Raw genomic sequence first — 5297 nt, forward strand, 5'->3', positions numbered from 1 at the left:
GGGCACATACCAACTGCATGGGTTGATGCTTGGGGAGAGACTTGTTTTCTTCCCACTACGGTGTTCCTCTCTTCTGCTTGAGCGTAGCCTTGTTATTCACCTCCACAAGAAGGCACACACAATCAGCTATTTGGTCAGGTGCACTGTGTGCTGATTTTGTGAAATCCAGTACCTTCTCCTTTCCCCTACAGGATGCATTGCCCATTCTCTGCCCCAGTGCCCCGGCAGCTGATTGTTCAGGAAGGCAACCGAGTGGATGACTAGTTGCACTGATCATTTTCATGAGACTAGTGCTGTTATTTCTAGGATCTCAAACCTTGGGCTGGAAGGGAGGGGAGGAAGGTAGAAGGGATTAACTGAAATGAAAAGAGGAGAAAATGTGAAGGAATACATCTGGTTACCAATTCAGCACTTTAAATGCTCACCCCAGCCCCATTGCACGTAGAGTATAAAGTATTTTTATACTCTTTTATTTTCCCTAACATTTTAATGTTTGTCTTCTGTAGATTGTAAACTCCTTGTGGGCAGGGACTGCATCCACCAACTCTGTGCTAGTGCTTAGAATTGTTCAAATACCATTGATCTGGTATCAAAGTGGAATTTAAAAAGAATGTTTTCCTGTGTTCTGTAAAATTGCCTGTTGCACAAAAAAAAGAGGCTCATTATCTGTCCTAAGAGGGGCCTATAAAGAGATAAATTATTGTACTACAACCAAAAGTTACATACATTTCTTAGATAATCCAATCTGTTACTGGGACTCTTGCATGAAGATTGATGAGAACACATAGCATTTCACAAAGTCCAGCTCTTTCACAACTGTGTATTTCAGTATCTTTAGGTAATTGACAACTGCCTGTTGGAAGGAAGCTCTCTTGTGTGGAAGTGAAGCATCTAAAATCCTATTTTTAAACATCTTTATACCTGTGTTTTGAGTTTTAATTTGAAAAAGCTTCCCATTGTAGAATTGGGGTTCACTATATATCTGGCTTGCTGGGGTGTTGGGGGGGGGAAAGCTGAATGTAAGTGGAAGATTACTAGTGCCATTCAGTGTTCTCTATCTAGAGAGACTGCTGTGGTCTGTTAGATGACTAACAGGAAACAACATGCCTGCAGAAAACATGATTTGCATTTTTGCCTTCCACTGTATTCGTTTGAGTGGTTACCATAGGAGAGGAAGAAAAGACACTGCATCTGAAAGAAGACTATAGTAGGGTGCAAGGTTACATTATCTAGAGGAAAACAGCTTGCAGACACAAAGAGGGAGTTGGAAAAAAGGCTTGGCTTAGCAACCTGCTACTAGGATTCAGACAAAGAAGGTAGGAGACAAGCTGAGCGACAGAGCAACAGTTACTAATGCCAGCAAAGGGAACAAAGAAAGAGACTGAAATCACACCATCGCCTTCTCCATGGCAGAAGAGGCAGCTGAACACAACATCAATTCCACTTTTCAAGAAAAGTAAGCTTTGGGAGAAGATAATGACTGTCTAAAACATGAACTGCTTTTTAAGAAATGCCTTCAGATGCACTGTTTTTTGGTAGTTACTGTTTGTACTGGCATCACTTTTATAGTGATCTTCAATTTCAGTTTTGGAGATAAGATCTTTCAGTGGTCCAATATAACAGATACTTCTGGTTTATCTAAAGTCTGCAAATTGGTTTTCAAAGGGAAAACGTCAATCCTGTGGGAAAACGGTCTCACGATATCACCTGACAAATCGTCTTGCGATGAATATCTGATTCAAAGTCACTATATAACCAAGCCTCTGGCTGAGGAAGAAGCAGCATTTCCCCTGGCTTACATGATGGCCATCCATGTCCTTAGAGAGACTCTTCAGGGCCGTTTATATGCCCCAGAATGTGTACTGTGTTCACGTCGATGAGAAGGCCACGGTCGAGTTTAAAACTGCTGTGGAGAAATTACTGGACTGCTTCCCCAATGCCTTTCTGGCCTCCAAGCTGGAGTCAGTTGTCTACGTGGGAATATCCCGGCTGCAGGCCGACTTGAACTGCATGAGGGACCTCGTTGCCTCAGAGATAGTGGAAGTAGCTCATCAATACCTGTGGGCAAGATTTCCCCCTGAAGACCAACAGGGAGATCATTTAACATCTGAAAGGATTTAAAGGCAAGAACATCACCCCAGGCGTGCTACCTCCTGCCCATGCTGTGGGAAGGACAAGATATGTTCACAGGGAATACTTGGGCCGGGAGAGCTCCTATGTAATAAACACCCAGGTCCTGAAGACCTCTCCTCCACACAACCTGACCATCTACTTCGGCTCGGCTTAAGTGGCTCTCACAAGGGAGTTTACCAACTTTATTTTCCAAGACTCATGGACCATTGACTTGCTTCTGTGGTCTAAGGACACTTACAGCCCAGATGAGCATTTCTGGGTGACCCTCAACAGGATTCCAGGTATGTGTGACTCTGCCTTTAATTCCTAAGGGCAGGACCAGCTCTGAGGAATCCTTGATAAATAATTGGATTTTTCAAAAAGTCTACAAAAAAATTCCCTTCTGGATTAGACTACAGAGGCATTGAAAATTAGAGATCTAAAAGCACTTCTCCTCTGCTGAGGGCCAATTCTCAGAGGGAGAGGAGAATTTTATTTCCCAGAGCTTCTTGAAACGTTGACATGAAGTAAATCCGCCAATATCCTGCCTAACACTTCTTGAAGTGATGAGTGGAGGAACATTAAGCCCTTAATTAGTCATGCCCTACACTTTTTGCCCGCATCTTACCTCCTTCCCTCCTTCCCTTCCCTACAGCACCTGTATATATGTATATATGTTTGTACATATTTATTACTCTATTTATTTTACTTGTAAATATCTAATCTATTTATTTGATTTTGTTAGTATGTTTGGTTTTTTTTCTCTGTCTCCCCCTTCTAGACTGTGAGCCCACTGTTGGGTAGGGACTGTCTCTATATGTTGCCAGCTTGTACTTCCCAAGCACTTAGTACAGTGCTCTGCACACAGTAAGCACTCAATAAATACAATTTGATTTTTTTTTTTTAATCAAGCACTGAGTGCTGCATTTCACAAAGGAATTGAGGTGATGCTTCTCCATTTCTCATCAGAAATTTTCCATGTTGCCTCACTGGATTTCTTTTGACTGAAGGAATACTTCTATGCTCAGTGAAAGAACTAGGACCCTTCATTATAACAAGAGAAAAGCAACCTTGGTTGGGTCATTAAGGTCTGTCTAGTAGCTATGGCAAAGGGGAAAACCACTTCCAGCAGAGCAGGCAAATTCCTGAGACATCTTCCTTGTCTGGGTTTCTGGGATTGTTTTACTAGTGATGTCACTCAACATCAAGTTAGGTCAGCTATATTTATTGAGTGCTCATTATGTGCAGAGCACTGTACTAAGTGCTTGGGAGAAGAGTACAAGACACATTCCCGGCTTACAATGAGCTTACAGTCTAGAGGGGAAGACAGACATAAATATAAGTAATTAAAATTACAGATGTGTATATAAGTGCTGTGGGGATGAATAAAGGGAACAAATCAGGGTGAAACAGAAGGGGGAGAGATAAGAGGAAAGGAGGGCATAGTCAGCAAGGGTCCCTTGGAGATGTCCCTTCAATAAGGCTTAGAACGGGGGGAGAGTAACTGTCTGGTTATGAAGAAGGGGACCAGAGGCAGGATGTAGGTGAGAGTTTGGTGGTGAGATGGATAAGATTGAGGTACAGTAAGCCAAGTGTGTGGAGTGGGTTGTAGAAAGAGCTTAGATAGGCGGGGGCAAGGTGATTGAGTGGTCCGGAGCTGCTGGTAAGGGGTTTCTGTTTGTGGCAACCACTGGAGCTTCTTGAGAGGTGGGGAAACATGGCCTGAATGTTTTTATAGAAAAAGATCTGGGTAGCAGAGTGAAGTACGGACTGGAGTGGGGAGAGACAGGAGGCAGGGAGGTCAGCAAGCAGGCTGATATAATAAGGTAGGATAAGATAAATGCTTGTGTTAACGTGGTAACAGTTTGGAGAGGAAGGGGTGGATTTTTAGCAGTGTTGTGAAGGTGGAATTTATTTTACTTGTACATATCTATTCTATTCATTTTATTTTGTTTGGTTTTGTTCTCTGTCTCCCCCTTTTAGACTGAGAGCCCACTGTTGGGTAGGGACTGTCTCTATATGTTGCCAACTTGTACTTCCCAAGCGCTTAGTACACTGCTCTGCACACAGTAGCGCTCAATAAATACGATTGATTGGAACTGACAGGATTTAGTGATTTTTTTTTTTTTAATATGTGGGTTGAAGGAGAGAGAGGGGTCAAGGAATACCCCAAGGTTACAGGCTTGTGAGACTGGAAGGATTGTGGTGCCATCTACAGCAATGGGGAAGACAGGGTTCAGGTGGGAAGAAAAAGAATTAGACATGTTTGAGGTGACAGCGGGACATCCAAGTAGAGATGTCTTGAAGGCAGGAGGAAACGCAAGACTGCAGAGAGGGAGAGAGGGCTAGAGATATAGATTTGGGAGTCATCTGCATATAAGTGGTAGTTTTAAAGCCATGTGAGTGAATGAGTTCTCAGAGGAGGAGCTCGCGATAGAGACTGGGAATGAGCGGCCAGAGAGATAGGATAACCAGGAGAGGACAGTGTCAGTGAAGCCGAGGTAGATGTCAGCTAAGCGGGAAGTGCCAGATGAACACTAGAAGAGTCAAATATGTGGTTTACCTGACTTGTAACCAGACAAATGCCCAGATACCCTCTGGGGTAGTCTGATCTTATCAGGCAGGTTTGATTAGGGCCTCAAATTCTGTCCTCTTGCCCACTGTATCTGGTGTCAGAATCAGTTACAAAGTGACTCATGCCTCAAAAGGAATTTCTCCTACACTTTTCCTCCTTCCCCTTTAATTTTATTTTTCCTCTCTCCACTCTTTTCTTCCCCTGCCACTCCCCTCCAAATTTCTCTCACCAGCACTCTTCCTTTTCATGAGCACCAGATCCAGTTTTCTTCGATTCTCAGTTTGCATCCTCCTCCTCATTTAAAACAGGGGTTGGCAATCTCTTTTGCATGAGGGACCAACCCAAGTGCTTGATACAGCACATTGAACTTAGTAAATGCCATCCCAACCTATTACAAAATGCAACCTGGGAGCAGTTGGTAACAAAGAGCTATACAAGTAATGGCCACCCTCCCATGTAATGTCATTACACCACACAACACCTTATGATGTCATGGAATCATGCAGCTGCCTCCGAACAGCTGTTGCAACCAGAGGGATGAAAAGGGGGGAGAGAGGTGGGGAGGGGGAAAGCAGCATCATGGGCCAGTACTAACACTGGGACACAGGGC

The 5297-nt window shown here is 43.6% G+C and overlaps 1 pseudogene; it reads left to right on the forward strand.

The window, feature by feature from the left end:
* The first annotated feature begins 1520 nt into the window (after nucleotides 1–1520).
* On the forward strand, nucleotides 1521–2443 carry LOC119949265 (annotated as a pseudogene).
* Nucleotides 2444–5297: the final 2854 nt, after the last annotated feature.

The sequence above is a fragment of the Tachyglossus aculeatus genome, chromosome X2 (assembly GCF_015852505.1).
Source record: "Tachyglossus aculeatus isolate mTacAcu1 chromosome X2, mTacAcu1.pri, whole genome shotgun sequence".
Classification (NCBI taxonomy): domain Eukaryota; kingdom Metazoa; phylum Chordata; class Mammalia; order Monotremata; family Tachyglossidae; genus Tachyglossus; species Tachyglossus aculeatus.